The sequence below is a fragment of the Dendrobates tinctorius genome, unplaced genomic scaffold (assembly GCF_039654945.1).
Source record: "Dendrobates tinctorius isolate UK_male_01 unplaced genomic scaffold, ASM3965494v1 ptg000257l, whole genome shotgun sequence".
NCBI classification, from domain to species: Eukaryota; Metazoa; Chordata; class Amphibia; order Anura; family Dendrobatidae; genus Dendrobates; species Dendrobates tinctorius.
Window position 1 is genome coordinate 11,391,864 of NW_027361924.1, and position 23,685 is coordinate 11,415,548.

A 23,685-nucleotide genomic window follows, 5' to 3' on the forward strand; every position below is an offset into this window, starting at 1 on the left:
TCCATGTGACCCTGGACCTAATTCCCATTGACGGAATATTACGTTATGCCCTTTAATGCGACATCGCGACTTAAGTCGCGGTGATCGCATTAAAATGCCGACGCCATCTTACCTCAGGATAGATGGCCTCGACATCCCGGGCAGTCTCCGCCCTGGCCCGCCCCTCTGTGAGCTGTGATTGGCTGTTCAATTCAGAACAGCCAATCACAGCGCTTCTCTTTGTTTGAGCCAATCAGATTGGCTGAAGCAACAGGATCCTAGGCTAGGATCGAGTACCGATATACTCGATCCTAGGACCGATGCCTGGCAACGCCAGGCACCGGAGAAAAGCCCTCAGATTGGCGTGATCGCCGATCTAATCGATTGCGCCAATCGCAGCGCACAGCGGCGCAATATCGCCGCTGTGCCCTGCCGGTACCGGCCCGGATCGGTGCTGTAATAGCACCGATCCTAGGCCGGAGCCTAGGACATGCCCAGCAGGGCGTGCAGGAAGTGGTTGGCGCAATCGATTAGATCGGCGATCGCGCCAGCCACAGGGCACAGCTGCGGTCACGCTGTGACCGCTCTATGCCCTGCTGATGACCTGGCCATGACCTGCCTAGGAATCGGAGCTGTGAGCTCCGATCCTAGGCAGTTACCATGGTCACCAGGCAGAGCAGGGATTGGTGGGATCGATGTAATCATTCGATCCCACCAATGACAGGTCACAGCAGCGATGTGACCGCTCTGTGACCTGCCCCTAACATGCCTCTGACCTGTCTGCAGGAGTCATCACTCTAGCTGAGGATTCCTGAAGAGAGGTCAGACGCAGCAAGAGCTCCTGTGCTGGGTATTGTGGTGCCACAGCTTGAAGCATCACAATCCCTGCAGAAGAAAGAAGAAAGAAAACTACAACTGTAAGTGTTAATTGATCCCTGATTCCCTGCCCAATCTATCTTCACCCCCCCATCTATCTTCATCCCCCATCTATCTTCACCCCCCCATCTATCTTCACCCCCCATCTATCTTCATCCCCCCTCCACCCCCCCTTTTACCCCCATCACCCCCCTTTTGCGCCGCCTCCGTGCGCAGCCGCCAAGCGCAATTCACCGATCAACACTCGTGCTCGCTTTTTTTTCCTTAGCCCCCTTTGCGCCACCTCCGCACACACATCCCGTTTTTCATTTTTTTCACCCCCTTTGTGCCACCTAACTACAACCCTAACTGATCCCTGCTCAATCTCTCTTCATCCACCCCAATCCCCCCATCCCCCTTCCCCCTATTTTACCCACCATCCACCCCCCCTTTTGCGCCGCCTCTGTGCGCAGCCGGCGAGCGTTGATCGGTGACGCAATTCACCGATCAACACTCATGCTCGCTTTTTTTTCCTTAGCCCCCTTTGCGCCACCTCCGCACACACATCCCGTTTTTCATTTTTTTCACCCCCCTTTGTGCCACCTAACTACAACCCTAACTGATCCCTGCCGGATCTCTATTCATCCACCCCAATCCCCCCAGCCCCCTCTTTTTACCCCCCCTTTGCGCCGTTTCCGTGTGCACATTTAGCAGCCGCTGAAGTTTGATAAGTGACGCAATTCACTTATCAAAGTTCGTGCTGGCTGTTTTCCATTTTTCTTTTTCACCTCCCCCCCCCCCTTTGAGCCACCCCTGTGCACACATCCAGCAGCCACTAAATTTTGATAAGTGACGCCGTTCACTTACCATATCTAGGACCTGCTGTTTTAGACTTTTTTTCATAGGTATTTTGCTCCCCATTCTCTTTTAGCTTTTTCTTACAGGATAGTGTGCACCAATCACTAGCCCCCCCCACCACATACACAGTTATAAATAAAGTACACCCAAGCACCATATTTACACAAAAAAATGTCCCGCCCGTCACGTTCCTCCCAACAGCGCTATTCAATGGAGGAGGCATATTCTTACCTTGCCTCCGACACTGATAGCGAGGATGACGATCTGACTTTTCTTTATTTTTCGGATTCTTCATCCTCTTCCCCCTCCTCATCTTCCTCCTCGGGTCCTGCGGAACCGCCACGCAGACGCTCCAGGACAGAAGATGAGGCAGCGCCCACCATGCCCGCAGCTGATTCAGCAGACCCTGTGTGGACCTCGCCCCCCGAAAATTACGAGCCACTGATTCCTGATTTTGTGGCAGAATCAGGAATCAAGTTTGACACCACCGGCCTCACAGAAATTGACTTTTTCAAAGTCTTTTTCTCTGAGGATTTTGTTAACCACATGGTGGAGCAAACTAATTTGTACGCTCTGCAATTTTTGGAGCAAAACCTGCGTTCATCTTATACTAACTGGTCTCCTGTGGACGCAGTTGAAATGAGGCAGTTTTGGGGCCTGGTCCTCCACATGGGTATCCTGAAGATGTCTGAAATTCCGCAATATTGGAGTGTTGATATTTTATACAACACTCCAGTGTTCCGAATGGTCATGGTCCGGGCGCGTTTTCAGGCCATCCCCAAGTTTCTGCATTATAACGATAATGCACAGTGTCCCGCACGAGACGACCCACAACTTTGACCGTCTGTTCAAAGTTCGGCCGGTCATCCAACACTTCCACAAAAAGTTTGCTGAAGTGTACGTGCCCCAAAGGAACATCTGCGTGAATGAGTCCTCGGTCCATTTTAAGGGCAGGCTCGGATTCCGTCAATACCTGCCCAGTAAGAGGGCCAGGTACGGAATGAAACTCTATAAGCTGTGTGAGAGTACCTCAGGGTACACCCACAGGTTTAGAGTGTACGAAGGAAAGGACAACAGGATTGAACCCCCTGAGTGTCCTCCTGACCGGGGAGTGAGTGGGAAAATTGTGTGGGATTTGGTGCACCCACTGCTGGATAAAGGTTATCATCGCTACACTGATAACTTTTATACCAGTGTCCCACTCTAGAAATCCCTCTCTGCGCGAGGTACCGCAGCTTGCGGTACTGTCCGCAAAAATCAGAGAGGCCTCCCGAAGACGCTACTTGGGCAGATGCTCCGAAAAGGTGAGAACAGGGCCCAATGTAGCGACCACCTGCTGGTGGTCAAGTACAAGGACAAGAGGGATGTCTTTCTCTTGACCACCATACACGGTGATGGCAGCGCCCTCAGCACTGTACGGGGTACCTCTGCACAGGTCAGCAAACCTGAATGTGTGCTGGGGTACAATAAAAACATGGGGGGCGTTGATCGCTCCAATCAACTCCTCCAACCGTACAATGCTTTGAGAAAGGCCAAGGTGTGGTACAAAAAGCTGGCCGTGCACATCGTCCAATTGGCAATGCTCAACGCATTCCTGCTGTCACAATGAGCACACCACACCGATACGTCGTACCTTGAGTTCCAGGAGGTAGTGGTTAAGGCCTTATGTTTGGCACTCTGGAAGAAGCGGGCCCCAGAAATTCCGGAACTGAAGGTGCTCGTATTGTACCAGGTCAGCATTTCCCGGGGGAGGTCCCGCAAACTGGGAAAAAAAGGTAAATCGCAAAAAAGGTGCCGAGTGTGTTACAAAAACGGAATACACAAGGACACCATTTATCAATGCGACACGTGCCCCGAAAAACCTGGCCTGTGTATGAAGGATTGCTTCAAATTGTACCACACCTCAATTCACTACTAATTTTCTTTACCGGAAACATTAGATTAGTTGGGGCACATCTAGATAAGTTCCTTGGGGGTCTAGTTTCCAAATCAATGTCACTTGTGTGTTTTTTTTTACTGTTTAGGCACATCAGGGGCTCTGCAAATGGAAAATGACGCCCGCAGACCATTCCATCTAAGTCTGCATTTCAAAACGTCACTCCCTTCTGACCCCGACGTGTGCCTAAACAGTTTTTTCCCACATATGTGGTACCAGCATACTCAGGACAAATTGGACAACAACTTTTGGAGTCCAATTTCTCCTGTTACCCTTGGCAAAATTTAAAATTGGAGACTAAACGATCATTTTTGTGGGCACAAAATAGGATTTTTTATTTTCACGCCTGGGCAGTATAAACTTTAGTGAAACACTTGGGGTTCCAAAGTTCTCACCACATATCTAGATAAGTTCCTTAGGGGGTCTAGTTTCCAAAATGGGGTCACTTGTGGGGGGTTTCTACTGTTTAACCACATCAGGGGCTCTGCAAACGGAACATGACACCCTCAGACCATTCCATCAAAGTCTGCATTCCAAAGCGTCACTTCTTCTCTTCTGAGCCCCGATGTGTGCCCAAACAGTAGTTTTCTCCCACATATGGGGCACCAGCGTACTCAGGACAAATTGGGAAACAACTTTTGGGGTCCAATTTCTCCTGTTACTCTTGAGAAAATTAAAAATTGGGGACTAAACGATCATTTTTGTGGACACAAAATAGGATTTTTTTTTTCACGCCTGGGCAGTATAAACTTTAGTGAAACACTTGGGGGTTCAAAGTTCACACCACATATCTAGATAAGTTCCTTAGGGGGGTCTAGTTTCCAAAATGGGGTCACTTGTGGGGGGTTTCTACTGTTTAACCACATCAGGGGCTCTGCAAACGGAACATGACACCCGCAGACCATTCCATCAAAGTCTGCATTCCAAAGCGTCACTTCTCTTCTGAGCCCCGACGTGTGCCCAAACAGTAGTTTTCTCCCACATATGGGGCACCAGCGTACTCAGGACAAATTGGGAAACAACTTTTGGGGTCCAATTTCTCCTGTTACTCTTGAGAAAATTAAAAATTGGGGACTAAACGATCATTTTTGTGGGCACAAAATAGGATTTTTTTTTCACGCCTGGGCAGTATAAACTTTAGTGAAACACTTGGGGGTTCAAAGTTCACACCACATATCTAGATAAGTTCCTTAGGGGAGGTCTAGTTTCCAAAATGGGGTCACTTGTGGGGGGTTTCAACTGTTTGGGCACATTGGGGGCTCGTCAAACGCAACATGGCGTCCAATCTCAATTCCAGCCAATTTTAGGTTGAAAAAGTCAAACGGCGCTCCTTCCCTTCCGAGCCCTGCCGTGCGCCCAAACAGTGGTCCCCCCCACATATAGGGTGTCAGCGTACTCAGGACAAATTGGACAACAACTTTTGGGGTCCAATTTCTCCTGTTACCCTTGGGAAAATTAAAAAATTGTTGCTAACAAATCATTTTTGTGACTAAAAAGTTAAATGTTAATTTTTTCCTTCCATTTTGCTTCTGCTCCTGTGAAGCGCCTGAATGGTTAATAATCTTCTTGCTTGAATGTAGTTTTGAGTAGCTTGAGGGGTGCAGTTTTTAGAATGGTGTCACTTTTATTTTCTGCCATATAGACCCCTCAAAGTGACTTCAAATGTGAGGTGGCCCCTAAAAAAAATGGTTTTGTAAATTTTGTTGTAAAAATGAGAAATCGCTGGTCAACTTTTAACCCATATAACTTCCTAACAAAAAAAAATTTTGTTTCCAAAATTGTGCTGATGTAAAGTAAACATGTGGGAAATGTTATTTATTAACTATTTTGTTTCACGTAACTTTCTGGTTTAAGGGCATAAAAATTCAAAGTTTGAAAATCGCAAAATTTTCTAAATTTTCGTCATTTCCGTTTTTTTCATAAATAAACGCAAGTTATAGCAAAAAAAATTTATCGCTAAAGTGAAGTACAATATGTCATGAGAAAACAATGTCAGAATCGCCTAGATCCGTTGAAGCGTTCCAGAGTTATTACCTCATAAAGGGACAGTGGTCAGAATTGTAAAAATTGGCCCGGGAGTTAACGTGCAAACCTCCCTTGGTAGTGAAGGAGTTAAAGGGAATCTGTTACCCTTTTTAGCCCCTATTAGCTGCCGACATAGACATCGGGGGCTTATCTACAGCATTCTGTAATGCTGTAGATAAGTCCCCGATGTAACCTGAAAGAGAAGAAAAACACTTTATATTATACTCACCGAGGTGGGCGGTCCGGTCCGATGGGTGTTGCGGTCCGGTCCGGCGCCTCCCTTCTTCATGCGATGACGTCCTCTTCTCCCGTCCTGCAATGGCTCCGGCACAGGCGCATTGCTCTGCCCTGTTGAGGGCAGAGCAGAATTCTGCAGTGCGCAGGCGCCAGACCTCTCCCGATGCCTTCGCACTGCAGGACTCTGCTCTGCCCTCAACAGGGCAGAGCAGTGCGCCTGCGCCGGAGCCTTTACAGGACTGGAGAAAAGGACATCATCGCATGAAGAAGGGAGACGCCGGACGGGACGGCGACACCCATCGGACCGGACCGCCCACCTCGGTGAGTATAATATAACGTGTTTTTCTTCTCTTTCAGGTTACATCAGGGGCTCATCTACAGCATTACAGAATGCTGTAGATAAGCCCCAGATGTCTATGCCGGCAGCTAATAGGGGCTAATAAGGGTGACAGATTCCCTTTTAAAAAAAAAAAAAAAAGGTAAAATAATATACAACGTTTTCTCTATCATGCATGAAATCAATCCGGGGGATGGGGGGACTGGAGCAGAGTTGCGCTAAATTTGCGACAATTGATGAATCAGGTGAAAGCATCTGGAAATCCCAAACTTCATCCACAATGGTGAATGCATGTAAAACATGTAAAATTGACGTTAGAAAAGATGCAAAGTACAAGAAAAATTAATTGCAAATGAAAAAAATAGGCAACGAATACCAAAAACTAGACAGAAAACTCTCGCAAATGCAACAATGAGTCGGAGCTCTGGTGTCTTCTGTATGCCTGAATACACTAGTAGGATTTTTTATGGATTAAACGTGCGCTGCCAGACCATCACTCCTCACAAGTTGTGTGCTTAATACATTTATTTTGTAGGTACATGTCATCCCCTGAAGAAGAGGTTTTTAACTTCGAAACGCGTTGGGAAATAAATGTATTAAGCACACAACTTGTGAGGAGTGATGGTCTGGCAGCGCACGTTTAATCCATAAAAAATCCTACTAGTGAATCTGAAGATTTTTGGCCACAGCGTGGTCATTTGGATGTGCAGCAAGCTGACCGTGTTCCTTTATGCCTGTTACTCTCCTACATAGGGTGAGTATAATTAATTGTTTTACTTCTTGATTTTCTCGGATAAGACCCTATTGCGCTCTTTTCCTTTCAGTTTCCAGTATGCCTGAATACGGTATATGATCAGTAAATAGTTATTTCATAGATATGAATAGGTCTATTCTTTTGCGCAATTTTGCTGTCTTTATTAGGGCAATTTCTGCTCCCAAAATGCCTGGTTAGTGAACATACCGTGAGAGTTAGACTATTCATTTTCTGCCCAATTCAGTGAAGATTGCAATTGTTGGTAACATACATGCATCATTTTTGTAAAGGTGCACCCTTTAAACTAGTTATTTCGGGATTGCGAACACCGGGCCGAGGGCAGAGGGTTTATTTCAGACTTTTGTAGGTGCTTTGGGCTCTTGACCTGATTCACTGTAATGCTTTTAAACTCAGGGCCATGGGAGCGATTAACGTAACATGATGCCCTGCGTGTCCCAAATATAACCGCATGGATCAGGCTTATTAGACAACTCTCTTTACACACTTGCACTTCCTGCAGCCACAATTCATTTGCAGATGAGAACTTTGAAATGTTTGCTGCCCCTTCTTTGTCATTTCTAATCATCAATGATTTATATTGTCTTTAAACATTACAATATGTTCACGCCTGTTCTTCCATTTTGTTATTGACAGTGACTTTTTATAGCGTTAAAAGGAATCTGTCACTAAGTTTTGGCTACCTCATCTGAGAGCAGCATGATCTAGAGAGACCCTGATTCCAGTGATAGGTCACTTACTTGGCTGCTTGGTGCAGTTTTGATAATATCACTGCTTTCTCCACTGCAGATTGGCAGCTTTCTGAATAAAAAGCAGCCAATCGGTGGGGGCGGGGTTTTACAGAGCTCATGAATATGGAGATCTCCATGGCTGCAGGTTTACTAGTCCTGCAGTGATAAACCGCTGCTGATATTACTGTCATTTTATCAAAATAGTAGCAAGCACCCTAGAAAGTGAAACATCAGTGTAATCAGGATTTCTTTCTCTACACTGTGCTGCTGGAGCAAGCTCAGAGAAGAGCTTCCAGGATGGTGAGCGGACTGTAAACTATGTCCTACGAGGAATGGTTAGAGGATCTGGAAATGTTTAGCTTGCAAAAAAGAAGGCTAGGTAAGAGGAGACTTAATATCTGTCTACAACTATCTGAAGGGTTTTCAGTGTAGAGGGATCATCATTATTCTCATTTGCAAATGGAAACACGAAGCAATAGAGTGAAACTGAAAGGGAGAAGATGCTAGATAAAATATTCGAAAAAACTTTTTGACAGTGAGGGTGGTCAATGAGTGGTACAGGCGGCCAAAGGAGCTGGTGAGTTCTCCTCCAATGGAAGTCTTCAAACAGAGGCTGGACATCTGTCTGAGATGGTTTAGTGAATCCTGTATTGAGCATGGGGTTGGACACGATGATCCTGGAGGTCCCTTCCAACTCTAACATTCTAGGATTCTATGACCTCAGATTAAGGGGCAAAATCCTTTGACAGATTCCCTTTAATATATTGTGCTGAAAAAAAGTATCTCATTGAGAGAGCGTTAATTGCTGTTTGCCAGCTGGTATCACTGGGGTGGTTGTGAGGGTAAGGCTATGTGCCCACGTTGCGTGTTAAAACGCACAATGAAAACCGGACTCCTTCCCAGAAATCACGCGTTTTTTTTCCGCGCGATTTCACCGCGATTCTGTTCGCGATTTTGCCGCGATTTTCTCAAGCACTTTTCAAGCGATTTGAAGCATCGCTTGGAAAGTGATTGACAGGTTGGTCACACTCGTCAAACATAGTGTTTGACAAGTGTGACCAGCTTTTTACTATTGAGGCTGCCTATGCAGCATCAATAGTAAAAGATAAAATGTTAAAAATGATAAAAAAATAAAAAATCGGGATATATTTACCTTCCGACGTCCCGTGCTGCCATCCCGGGCCTCAGCGTTCCCAGTAATGCCTTGCGAGACCTGTGATGACGTTGGTCTCGCGTTACTATAGCGATCTCGCGAGACCACGTCATCACAGGACCTTGCCGCAAGGCATTACTGGGAACGCTTAGGCCGGGAATGCAGCGCAGGACGTCGGAAGGTAAATATAGCCCGATTTTTTATTATTTTTTTTACAGGGGGATGGTACCCAGGGCCTGGAGGACAGTCTCCTCTCCTCCACACCGTGGGTACCAACCGCACATGAGACGCTTAACTTCCCGCATGGTGGGCATAGTCACATGCGGGAAGTAAGCGATTCTCATGCATTCCTATGGGTGCGGAATCACGGCTATTCTTTGCGATTCCGCACAAAAGAATGACCATGCTGCGATTTTTTCCGCGATGCGATTCCGCCGCAGAAAAAAGCGCAGCATTAGCACAGCATGTGCGGAATGCCATAGGAATGCATGGGGTGCGTTCTGTACACTATTTTTAAACGTTTTCGCAGCGTTTTCGCACCGAAAATCGCGGCAAAAACGCTTAAAAATCGCATCGTGGGCACACAGCCTAAAAGTAATTTTACACGGTGTCCATTCATATGAACAAACAACTGAATGATTTATGGAAGGACCAGTGCCAAAGAACAGAAAATGTTATTTCTCTGTTCTGGTTAATAGAATGGACCCAAACCAAATCCACCTTCATGGCTAAATGGAACTAGCACGTTTGTGCTGGCTGCACTGTGGGAATGAAGAGCCTTGGGATTCCAAATCGGTTTTTATTGATACCAACACGTTTCTGCTCAGGACCGACTCCTTTCTCAAGGTATAAGAACCAACTGCTCTTCATTCGCGCAGCGCAGCCTGCCCAAATGTGCCAGTTTCCATTTTCTCATTATACATTTGTAAGAATCGTCAGCTGCGGCTTTCTATCTAATATATAAAGCTCAAGTGTGTGTATGTATGTATGTGTGTATGTATGTATGTATGTATGTATGTATGTGTGTGTGTGTGTGTCCGGGATTGGCATCCACACCGTCGCAGCTACAGCCACAAAATTTGGCACAGTCACACGTCTGGCCCCCGAGAGTGTCCTATGCTATGTTGTGAGGCGAAATTTTAACCCCGCGCGTTCCAATTCACCAATTTTGCCCCTATCTACATAATGGGGAAAAAAGTGTGTGCATTAAGCCCCGCCCCTCATTAAGATGTCATAATGGTTGCCATGGCAACGCTGATGTCATCATAGGTTGCAAGCCCCGCTGCTCACTATGATGTCATAAGAGTTAACTATGGGATGGATGATGTGTGATGGGTATATGGGCACTGGACTATGGGATGGCGAATATGTATGATGGGTATATGGGCATGGGACTATGAGATGAAGGATGTGTGATGGGTATATTGACACTCGACTATGGGTTGAAGGATATGTATAATGGGTATATGGGGACGGGCCTATGGGATGGCGAATATGTATGATGGGTATATGGGCATGGAACTATGGGATGGAGGATGTGTGATGGGTATATTGGCACTCGACTATGGGATGAAGGATATGTACTGTATGATGGGTATATGGGCACGGGCCTATGGGGTCGTGGATCTGTATGATGGGTATATGGGCATGGGACTATGGTATGAAGGATAATTATAATTTGCTATAACTAACCACAGTTAGTTACTATGCCCGGGCAGCGCCGGGCTCTTCAGCTAGTCTAATATATAAAGCTCAAGTGTGTGTATGTATGTATGTATGTATGTATGTGTGTATGTCCGGGATTGGCATCCGCACCGTCGCAGCTACAGTCACAAAATTTGGCACAGTCACACGTCTGGACCCCGAGAGTGTCCTAGGCTATGTTGTGAGGCGAAATTTTAACCCTGCGCGTTCCGATTCACCAAACTATTTTGCCCCTATCTGCATAATGGGGAAAAAGTGTGTGTGTTTATCAAGCCCCGCCCCTCATTATGATGACATAATGGTTGCCATGGCGACGCTGATGTCATCATAGGTTGCAAGCCCCGCCGCTCATTATGATGTCATAATGGTTGACTATGGGATGGGAGGATGTGTGATGGGTATATGGGCACTGGACTATGGGATGGAGGATATGTATGAAGGGTATATGGGATGGCGGATATGTATGATGGGTATATGGGCACGGGACTATGGGATGGAGGATGTGTATGATGGGTATATGGGTATGGGACTATGAGATGAAGGATGTGTGATGGGTATATGGGCACTCGACCATGGGATGGCGAATATGTATGATGGGTATATGGGCATGGGACTATGGGATGGAGGATGTGTGATGGGCATATGGGCACTCGACTATGGGATGGAGGATGTGTGATGGGTATATGGGCACGGGCCTATGGGATTGTGGATATGTATGATGGATATATGGGCACGGGACTATGGGATGGAGGATAATTATAATTTGCTATAACTAACCACAGTTAGTTACTATGCCCGGCTAGCGCCTGGCTCTTCAGCTAGTGCTTTTATAAGTATTGTGCCTCCTACATTGCTTTCCGGTGAGCTCTGCCATCGCTTTCACTTGTCAATAACAAGGTGGTATTGTGCCCTATTTTGTGTGCTCTTTTGTTCCTCTATAGAGCTTCTCAACACACCCAGATGACATCCAAATGGCATTTTTGGGCATCTTCATGAGACCACACTTTAAAGAAGAAATAATATGACTGTAGTAGCTCCTTTTTTACCCTCCTGATTTTGCAGTGTTGATATTTTAGGACCAAAGAGATGGGATTGACTTGTAGGAAAGACAGAATATCGCAGCACCTTTACTCATAGTATACAGACATACTGTATTTGTCTCTAAATTGCTGAGATTTCCAGACGCAATCTCAAAACATCTCTGAATCTGTTGGCCCTCACGGAAACCTGGATTCAGGATTCTGACACTGTCTCTCCTGCTGCCATTTCCCATGGTGGCTTACAATTCTCCCATTCCCCGAGACCGACAAACAGACCTGGTGGTGGAGTCGGCATACTCCTGTCCCCACAATGCACTTTCCAGGTCATCCCCCCAGTTCCATCACTCTCATTCCCTTCTTTTGAAGTCCACACCATCAGGCTCTTTCGTCCCCTCTCCCTCAGAGTAGCGGTCATATACCGGCCCCCAGGCTCACCCACCCACTTCCTGGACCATTTCTCTGCCTGGCTGCCGCACTTCATGTCCTCAGAACTACCAACCCTTATCCTGGGAGACTTCAACATCCCCATTAACAGCCCCACTTCCACATCTGCATCCCAGCTTCTATCACTAACCACTTCTCTAGGCCTCTCTCAGCTCTCAACCTCTGAAACACACAAAGACGGTAACACCCTGGACCTGGTTTTCGTCCGGCTCTGCTCAATCTCCTACCTAGATAACTCACCGCTTCCCCTCTCTGACCACAACATTCTCTCCTTTACACTCACAAATCCTCGCTCACCCCAGCACCCTCCTACCTACCATTCAGTCAGAAATCTACAAGCCATTAACCCTCATACACTTTCAGACTCCCTACACTCATCACTGTCCCCAATCTCTTCTTTGTCCTGTCCTGATCTGGCTGTACATCACTTCAATGACACTCTTAGAAGCACCCTTGACCAAGTAGCTCCCCTCACCCTCAGAACCTCGAAACACAGAGTGAAACAGCCCTGGCTCACATCGCAAACCCGATTTCTCCAGCGATGCTCTAGGTGTGCTGAACGCTTATGGAGGAAAACACGCACACCAGAAGACTTCATACACTTCAAATTTATGTTAAGGACATATAACTCTGCCCTTCACCTCACCAAACAGACCTACTTCACCACCCTGATCTCCTCACTATCCAACAACCCCAAGAAACTTTTTGACACCTTTCACTCCCTCCTCAGGCCAAAAGCACAAGCCCCTATCACAGACATTTGCGCTGATGACCTGGCCTCCCACTTTATAGAGAAAATAGACAATATCCGTCACGAAATCCGCTCCCAATCACCAAGTTCAGTGACTCCCATCCCTCCCTGCATTTCCCCTGGCTCACTCTCCACATTTGCTCCCATCACAGAAGAAGTCTCCAGACTCCTCTCCTCTTCTCGTCCGACTACATGCACAACCGACCCCATTCCCTCACATCTCCTCCAGTCTCTCTCCCCAGTCGTCACAACTCACCTAACAACAATCTTTAATCTCTCCCTCTCCTCTGGCATTTTCCCCTCCTCCTTCAAACACTCTATCATTACTCCATTACTAAATAAACCCACCCTCGACCCATCCGCACAAACAACTACAGACCAGTCTCCAATCTCCCCTTCATCTCTAAACTCTTGGAGCGCCTGATATACTCACGCCTTACCCGTTACCTCTCCACTCACTCCCTCCTAGACCCTTCACAGTCCGGTTTCCGCCCCCTACATTCGACAGAAACTGCACTCATCAAAGTGACCAATGACCTTCTGACAGCAAAACGTAATGGTGACCACTCTCTGCTCATTCTTCTCGACCTTTCTGCAGCTTTCGACACTGTTGACCATCCTCTCCTACTCTCTAGGCTCCAGTCACTAGGCATTAAGGACACTGCTCTTTCCTGGTTCTCCTCCTATCTTTCCGACCGCTCCTTCAGTGTTCTGTTTTCTGGCTCCACTTCATCTCCTCTTCCTCTCACTGTTGGGGTACCTCAGGGCTCAGTCCTTGGCCCCCTTCTCTTCTCTCTCTATACGGCCCCAATTGGACAGACCATCAGCAGATTTGGCTTTCAGTACCATCTTTATGCTGATGACACACAACTGTACACATCATCCCCTGACCTTACCTCCGCTGTACTACAGAACGCCACTGACTGTCTGTCTGCAGTCTCCAACATCATGTCTGCTCTCTATCTGAAACTCAACCTCTCCAAAACTGAACTTCTTCTGCTCCCACCATCTACTAACCTCCCTAAATCTGACATTTCCCTCTCTGTGGGTGGCACCATAATAACACCCCGACAGCAGGCGCGCTGTCTGGGTGTTATGTTCGACTCCGATCTCTCCTTCACCTCCCATATACAATCTCTTGCCCGCTCATGCCACTTACACCTAAAGAACATCTCTAGAATCCGCCCTTTTCTCACCATGGAAACAACAAAAACTCTCACTGTCGCCCTGATCCACTCCCGCCTGGGCTACTGTAATGCTCTATTAATTGGCCTCCCTCTCACTCGACTCTCCCCTCTCCAGTCTATCCTTACTGCAGCAGCCAGGGTTGTCCATCTGGCTAATCGTTACTCAGACGCGTCCGCTCTTCGCCAGTCGTTACACTGGCTGCCAATTCATTACAGGGTACAATTCAAAGTACTTGTTCTCACCCACAAAGCTCTCCACAGTGCGGCACCCCCTTACATCTCCTCCCTCATTTCTGTCTACCGGCCTAACCGACCTCTGCGCTCTGCAAATGACTTTCGACTAACCTCTGCCCTAATCCGTACCTCCCACTCCCGACTCCAAGACTTCTCCCGTGCTGCGCCAATCCTCTGGAATGCTCTACCCCAAGATATTAGGACCATCCACAATTTGCATAGTTTTAGGCGCTCGCTCAAAACACATTTGTTCAGAGCGGCCTATCACATTCAGTAATCAAAGTCATGTTAGGTTTGTGTGTGTGTGGCCCATTCACTATCTCCATCTAACCCCCACCCCCTGAAGATGGCTGGACCGTCATTGTAAATACATCATTGTAAATACAAACCTATGCTTTGTATCTCCCCCACCTCATTGTAGATTGTAAGCTCCACAAGCAGGGTCGTCTTATTTCGCTTTAATTATTGTATTGTTAACGTTGTTACTTATGACTGTTGTGTTTGAAACTGTTCAACTGTAAAGCGCTGCGGAATATGTTGGCGCTATATAAATAAAGATTATTATTATTAAAACATATGATTTGGCACTGAATGTTTATCAAGACTTGATGGCTCTACTACTGCACAAATGGAAAGCCTCAAAGGTTCATTTTAAGATTTGCAAATCTGATGCATTTACTTGTTTGCTCGTTATCAGACGGGCACGTCAGAGAAAGAGTGTGTTATATATGTAAAATTTTGTATTTGTGTTTCGTGATATTTATGTGTTATATAAACGTAAATGTGGATGATAAATTGTTTAGTAAATTCCACAACATATGGAACGTTTTAGCACGAGCACCACAAAGCGCGATGACCTAATTATGGACAGGCTGCCCCCTACTATGGCCAATAGTTAGTTCTGGTTGTCTCCGTTTGCCTTGGTAGTCACCCTCATAATGGATGAGACATCAGAGGGACTACAGAAAATGATGTTCTCATAGAAAATACTATTGGTCCACACAGTAGACGCAATAGGAGTGGGGGGACGACCAGGAATGGAGCAGATAATTTGACAATAAAGTACCTGGTAAGAGAAGTGCCTGCACTACCTTTTACCTGGTGTGCTAGAAAGGCGGAAGTACACATAATTTTTCTCTCTTCTTTATGTCGGATACAACTTCTTTTACAACCAGATCAAGTTTGGAGTACACTAATCTAAGCAGCAGGACTCAATGCAAAGCAGCAGCTGCAAAAGCAAACACAACCTGAGAATGTAATAAATGAGGGATGTAAATACATTATGAAAACGTCCTATCCCCCTTCATAAATTAGTCATGAAGCCATGTGTTGAAAATTGTCGCTGTAGTATAAAAAAAAAAACAAAATTTGCAGAGAGAGCAGAAGTATACCTAACAATAAAGTTCTCATAGGATATTGTAACAGGATTGCCCCCCTTATAGTCTTGGCCAAATGTGTTGGCACCCTTGATATTGTTCCAGAAAATGTAGTATTTCTCCCAGAAAAATATTGCAATTACATTTTGTTATACACATGTTTACTTCCTTGTATTGGAACAACACAAATTTCCTCCCTCTACTATTGTACCTATACTTGACATTGCCATTTCCGTGTGTGGTTCCACTATTATTCCCCAGCAACATGCCCGCTGTCTTGGGGTCATACTTGACTCCGAGCTTTCCTTTGCCCCCCACATTCGATCACTGGCTCTCTCTTGTCATCTGCACCTCAAAAACATTTCTAGAATTCGACCTTTTCTTACTTTTGACTCTGCAAAAACTCTTACTGATTCTCTTATTCATTCTTGTCTCGACTATTGTAACTCTCTTCTAATCGGTCTCCCTCTTAACAAACTCTCCCCCCTCCAATCTGTCTTGAATGCTGCAGCCAGGATCATATTCCTCACCAATCGTTACACCGATGCCTCTACCTTGTGCCAGTCATTACACTGGCTACCCACCCACTCCAGAATTCAGTATAAACTTATTACCCTCACCCACAAAGCCCTCCAAAGCTCAGCACCACCCTACATCTCCTCCCTTGTTTCAGTATACCACCCTACCCGCACCCTCCGTTCTGCTGATGACCTGAGGTTAGCATCCTCAATAATCAGAACCTCCCACTCCCGTCTCCAAGACTTTACACGTGCTGCGCCAATTCTTTGGAATGCACTTCCCAGGTCAATACGATTAGTCCCCAATCCCCACAATTTTAAGCGTGCCCTGAAAACGCATTTATTCAGACTGGCCTACCGCCTCAACACATTAACCTAATCTATCCCTGGGTGGCACAGCCAAAAGTTTTACCATAACCAGGTTCCCCGTATCATGTTCCCACATGCTTTATGCATCCATTAGCCCTCTGTGTCCGTACTGTTACACACTTAACATTATGGCTGGTCCATACAATCAGGGCAACTGTTACCACCCACCTTTCGTGTCTATCTCTTTCCTCCTAGACTGTAAGCTTGCGAGCAGGGCCCTCATTCCTCTTGGTATCTGTTATGATCTGTGTGATTATTGTTATGCTGTAATGTCTATTGTCTGTACAAATCCCCTCTGAAATGTAAAGTGCTTTGGAATATGTCGGCGCTATAGAAATAAAATTTATTATTATTATTATAACACAAATAAAACATAGAAAAAGGGTAAATTGGACATAATTTCACACAAAACGCCAAGATGGGCTGGATAAAATTGTTGACTTCTTTCCAAAATTGTGGTTAAACTTCTTTGTTTCAAGCATGTGATGCTTGTTGAAACTCACCTGTGGCAAGTAGCAGGTGTGAGCAATATGAAAATGACATCTGAAACCAGATAAAAGGGGAGAAGTTGACTTAATCTTTGCATTGTGTGTGTGCCACATTAAGGGCTCATTCCCACTTGCGATGCAATCGCACAAGTGCAATCAGATAAAAAAAATCGGATTGCACTCCCCCATTGTTTCTCTAAGGTGCAGCTCACATCTGCAATTATTTACTCGTGCTGATTTGACAAGAGAAAACAATCGCAGCATGCTGTGATTGCACCCAATAATCGGATAGCACACACCCATATAAGTCTGGGTGCCAGTGAAAAATCACCTGAGTGCAGTGCAATACCCACCGATGCCTGCAGCAGAGGTGATGGAGAAATTACTTTCTCCGTCTCCGCAGCTGTGTTCCGATCCTTACATGCGAGAGTAACGGAGCATAAAGCACTGACACTCGGCTCCTGCTCACAGCAGAGCAGGAGCTGAGTGTCATTAGCATATCACATCAGATACGCTCGCATGAGAGAATCACCGGAAGGTATACACTAATGGGACCCCGGCCTAAGCATGAAGAATGGAAAGAGGAGAAGTGTCTGACTTGAGAACCCAAATTTATGAACAACTAGAAATAGGCCCGATGCTATCGCATCGGAAGTGCGATGAAATGAACAGGTGACATATATCTGTCACTTGCGCATGCGCAGTTCGTGATTGTGAGGCTGTTATTGCGGCAGCACAAGTAAAACATAAACGTCACCGCTATTCCCCACGCAGGCGCAGTAACACACACCTACATACATACATACATACATACATACATACTGTCACACACATTTACATACACACATACTTATACATACACACATACATATATACACACACACACCTTCCTGGAATATAACACCTCGGGCTGCAGCTCTCCCGCTCTTGGTTTTGCCCTCACCTCACACCGCGGACTCAGCATGGGCTGCTGGAGGTGTATTCATAACATGAGAAAACTACCAGTCCCGGCATGCACTGTGATGTTTCCTGCTTCCTCCACTCCGAGCACGGAATGCTGGGATTTGTAGCCTTGCTGCTGGTTTACTGGCCAGGAGGCATGAAGGGTTGGCAAGGCTGATGCTGGCACCAGGGTAGGTGTGGTGTGATGAGTGTTGGGCTGCTCCGCTGCACAAGTGACATACATGTCACCGCTATTCCCGCAAATGCGTAGTAATGACGCCGCTGTTACTGCGCCTGTGTGGGAATAGCGGAGACGTGCATGTCACTTGCGCAGGCGCAGATAGTGACCGCAGTGCCTTATGGGATTCGGGGACAGCAGCCACTGGCGATTATATATGTAGATAGTAACAATCTCAAGGATACAAGTCCATCTCCAGGGATCTTGGTGTTCCTTTGTCCATGGTGTTCTAAATAATCAAGTTTACAACCCATCGCACTCTAGTGTGATATTCATACACAGTGTCATGCTCGCCATGTCTGTTATGTCCGCCATGTCTGTTTTGCCTTATGACCCTGGAGCGGTGTACACGTGCATCTCATGTCTGCTATCCTGCTTGTTCCCTAGAGCAGTGTGCACGCTCACCTCATGTCTGCTGAGCTGCAAGATGCCTGCGTTTCTGCTTCGCCTTCTGCAATCATCTCGTCATGTCTGAATCTCTGATCATGTGACCTTTCCTAGGAGCCTGCACTGTCTGGTTCTGCAATCATCTCGTCATGTCTGAAACCTTGATCATGTGACGTTTCCTAAGATCCTGCACTGTCTGGTTCTGCAATCATCTCGTCATGTCTAGAATCACTGATCATGTGTCCTTCCTAGGATCCTGCACTGTCTGGTTCTGTGATCATCTCATCATGTCTGAAACCCTGATCATGTAACTGCGCTCTGTGATCCTGGAGTATCTGAACTAGGAAGTTCTCCCCTGGTCCTGACCCGGAAGAGGAGGTGCTATGCCCTATATTAGACCGCCCCTTCCTGTGCTCAGGGCCTGAGTATTGTGTTGCTTCTCTGCATGGCTGTTTGGTCTGTGGGGTTGCTCCCTCTATTCTGTGCCCTTGCACTCTGCTCTGTCGTGCGTCTCTGCACACGCTCCGTGCTCGTACTCCATCTCTTGTCCCGTGCCTTGTCTTATGTTTGTCTGTTGTGCCATGTTCGTCCTTGTCCTGCTTGGACTTGTAGTCCTTCTGTTATTCTCTGCCTTGCCTGTTTTTGCCATGTCTTGCCTTCGCTATGCTCTGCCTTGTTCCTCCCTATGGTCTCTGTCTTTGCTTGCTCTGCCTCGCTCTCTCTGCTATGGTGCTCTGTAGTGCTCCCTGGCACACGCACCATTCCTCCTCTCTTTCAGTTTGTGCTCTTTTCCATGTCTAGTCCCAAGGCTCTGCCTTGACCCGGCTCTGGGCTCCGGCCTACGTTCCGCTGCTAGCTCTGTTCTTGCTCTGTTCTTGTTCCGTGTTTCTGCCTATGCTTCCGTTCCTGGTTCTGTACTCTGCCTAAGCTCTGCCTGGTTTCTTGTCTCGTCTTCCCTTGCTGCTTCGTGTGCTCTTTGCATGCGCCTGGCCTTCCTAGCTTCCTGTTTGTGCCTCAGCCGTGCCCGCCCTAGCCGTGCCCGCCTGCTTGTGCCTCAGCCGTGCTCGCTGGTCAGTGACAGCTGTGTCTCCTGCCATGCCTCAGTCGGGTTCACTGGAGTCTTGCCCGTCTGTCAGTGCCGCAGCCCGATCAGCTAGCCAGTGCCCCAGCCGTGCTCTCTGTGCTCCCTTGCACCTCACGCTGTTTCTGCACTGTGCTCTACGTGCTCTCTATAGCACGCGCAGGCCTCGCCTGCCCATGGCATACCTCCCCGTGCTTCTTTAAAAGTGCGCTCAGGCTTTGCCATGTCCCCTGTCGTGCCCTCTTGCACGCACAGGCCCTAACCCTGTCCTGGAACCCTGACCCTGGCGTGCCTCTCTGCACGCGCAGGACTCTGCCTCGCCTGACCCTGGCGTGCCTCTCTGCACGCGCAGGACTCTGCCTCGCCTGACTGTTATGAGCTCATTTTCTCCTTCACCTTTGATGTCCGATGAACTCCCTCTGCTGGTGAAAGGAGGTAGTGAAATTGATTTGGATGGGAAAAACCTGTCATCTGAACAGGTGGAGTGTGATTGGACATCCGGAATCTCTGAGTGGATATAAGGCCGCCAACGCCCTGCTGGGTTGCTGGTGATCCTCTCTGCTCTGAGCTCTGGCCTCCAGTTTAGTCCTGTCTACTAAAGCTAAGTTTTTGCTCTGCTTTTGTTCCATGAGATTTTGTCTGGTTTACTTAGTGTTTGTGTTCAGCCAGCCCTGGTTGGGACTGGCTGAACTCCATTTTTGTCTCTGATCAGTTGATCTCTTTGCTCTGTCTTCAGAATATACCTGAGTGCTGATATAGTGATTTTGAAGTCTAGTGACTTCAGGGCCTTTTCTATCAGACGTGTTAGACATTATTTTTGGCAGGGTTTTTGCGTGATTGCAGACAGTTGCTTTTCTTTCCTGTCCTATCTAGTTAGTGAGGGCCCCATCGTTTGCTCAGTCTGTCTTTCTGTCTGTGTTTGTGTTTTCCTCTGTTTTCACCGTCAATACATGTTGGGGGCTGTCTGTTGCTTTGGGGTCTGCTCTGGGGCAGTTTAGATTTCCCCTTTCTGTCTTTAGGTTTATTTAGTTCTCCGTCTGTGAACGAGGTGTCTAGGACCACCGTAGGAACCCCCCACGGTTACTGTTAGTTGTTGTGAATAGGATCGGTGGTCTGCAATCCGCTAGCTACCAACCTCTCCAGTTTTCTGGACTTAGCTTGTATTTTTGTTTTTTCTTACTCCGGTGACTCATTCATAACACCTGACCCTGGTGTGCCTCTTTGCATGCGCAGGACTCTGCTTTGTTACCTTGTGCCTTGGCGTGTCTCTACACACGCACTCTGTCTTACCTCTTGCTTTGGCGTGTCTCTACACACGCACCCTGTCTCGTTTTGTGAACCCTGGCGTGTCCCCTACACATGCACCTTGCCTTGCACCTAGCCTTGAACCCTGGCGTGTCCCCTACACACGCACCTAGCCTTAGACCTTGGTGTGTTCCCTAACACGCACCATGCCTGGATATCTGACGTACCTCCTTGCCTGAACCCTGGTTTGGCTGCCGGATGCCCGGAACCTGCCGATCGCTGCCAGAGATCGTAAGATGGATGACTGCGGCCTGATGTCCGGAGGTGATGTCCGCAGCCTGATGCCTTGATCTTGTCGATCGTTGCCAGCGGTCCAGAGTCCGATGCCATTGTGCCTTTACCTGTACCTATGTGTGCCACCTGGCACGTACTATGCTATGGACCTTGGCGTGCCCACGCGCACACCTTGCACGTTTTGCTTGTTTTCATGTTTGCACTGAATGTGATCCTGAAGATCTTAATGAAGATACCTTGCACTTACCTCTTGTCTTGTCTTGTTTCCTGCCTGTCCCTGGTCGTCAGACACTCCCGTAGTATCCCCCTGAGCCGGCCGTCTGGTCCCAGCAGTCGTGGTGGCTCACCCCCTTGTCTTGCCCCTGACACTCCCTGTACAGGGGGTGGGTTCTCACTAGGTCAGCTCGCCCTAGGTGGGTGGGTGCCACGGCCCAGAGGGTCCACTCTAAAAAGGAAGATGGGCTCAGCAGAAGCCGAATCCGTCACACACAGGGTTTAAAAAACGTGTGATCACGGATGACATAACAGTTGACCTTCCATTACAGTACTTTTCCCATAGACTGTCCAAATCAACTTGCCCTCCGTTTTGTTTTTAGCTTCACAAAAAAAGTTGTGCAGATTACAATTTCCCATCCAGCTAGAGAACGAAAACATTTTAAGACATTTCCGTTCCCATTTAAATGAATGCGCCCAATACTGGATCATTTTATTTTTGTTCTCGTCATCCCAAAATAAATCTAAAAGTGAAAATCACGTCTGGACATGCGAACTGAGTTTCAGAAAAAAATCAATTAAATACAAAACAGCTTCAAAATCAATTCAATAGTAAATGCATGGAAAGAAAGAGACATAAAAATATAGTTCAGATATAGTACATGAGAGGTACTAAATTTAAAGGGAACCTGTCACATCCAAAATTGCTATTTATCTGTAGGTATAGTGGTAATGTGCAGATAAATAGCATTAAATCAGAGAGAAAGAGAAGTTCTATTCTGCCTGCTGCTTGCTTCCAGTCATTGGGGCGGTGCAGGGAATGGTTACAGTCACCTGTCGCTGTACTGTCAGTGTGACTGTAATCCCTCTTCAGCACATTGATTGACAGCCTACTCCGCACAACTATGCTACAGAGCAGGCTGCCAATCATTGTGCCAGTGAGTGACGGTAGTGTACACACCGTATAAAAGTATTGACTGTTACAGTTTCCAGCACCTCCCCAATATCTAGGAGCGAGCGGCTGTAGGGAAATATAACTGCATTTTCTCCCTATAGCCACTGCTGCTGTAAGTTGGCCAGACATGACTTTACACCATTTACCTGCAGACTATATCAACAGATAAATAGCTTTTCTAGATGTGACGGTTTCTCTTTAAGGCAAATTAATATAATGAATGGATTTTATCTAAATTTTAAATACATATATAGAGGTTTTCAAAGAAAAAGTTTACACACATTATAACTGCACCATTGTACATGAGGCCATTGCGACATTTCTGGAGATTAATATCACAGGGACTTACTATAGTGAGGAGAGAGACAAAGATTGTGCTTGATAGCCACCCCAAAGCCTGTCTACCCTTCACTCCATTGGCCTTTTTTTGCCTTCTGCTGAAAACGTGTCATCTGGGATAAATCATATCTAGGAATTTGCTACTTACCCGTCCATGTCTAATGACTTTTTCTCCAGTTGAAAACTGATTTGACCCTAAACATATACAGTAAATTTCTCATACACAATAGTGTCTGTTGGACACTGATTGTTTGCTGTGCTGGCCAAACATTTATAGTTGGCCAGTATGGGGGCCTCAAAGAGCCTTCCCCAAAAGATAATGTCTGGGGAAAAAGTTTTTATTTTTACTTATTAAGTTTTTAAGTTTTTATTTTTACTTATTATTTACTGGGCGATGTATTATAACTTGTATATTCATGGCATATTCACAGTATAGGCCATCAATTTATGATGGATATGGGTCTCAATGCTGACCCCCCAGCATGGCCCTGGGCATCCTTACAGAATAGAGAGGTGGTCATACTTGTGTGGCTGTCTCCATTCATTTGCATGGGAGTTCCCAAATATGACCAATCAGCTCAGCAATTTTTGGAGCAGCCATATGAATATTTGGAGAGCGATGCAGCTCTTGAAATATGCAAGTGATGAGATAACAAGGTGAGATTCATCTTGATGATCAGAGTCTTGTTGTACGGACCCCCTGTTCCATCAGCGGCATGTGAAAGGAGCATGTTGTAGTGACACTGGGCCTGTCCTCCCCCTCTATGTTGCCCCTGACCCCTTCCCTGTGAATGATTCTGAGACTTCTGAGACAGATGGAGCTGTCTCAGCACCAGCCTCCTGTCTCAAGGAGCCGCTGTCAATCACAGGCATCTATCTTTTACCAAATTTGGCGAGGTGTCCCCTGCTCCTTGGGCTCAAAATAAATGTTCAGCAGAGAGGAGTGGAGGAGAGAAGGGAGGTGGAGAGAGGAATATGGGGGAGGAGAGAGTTGAGG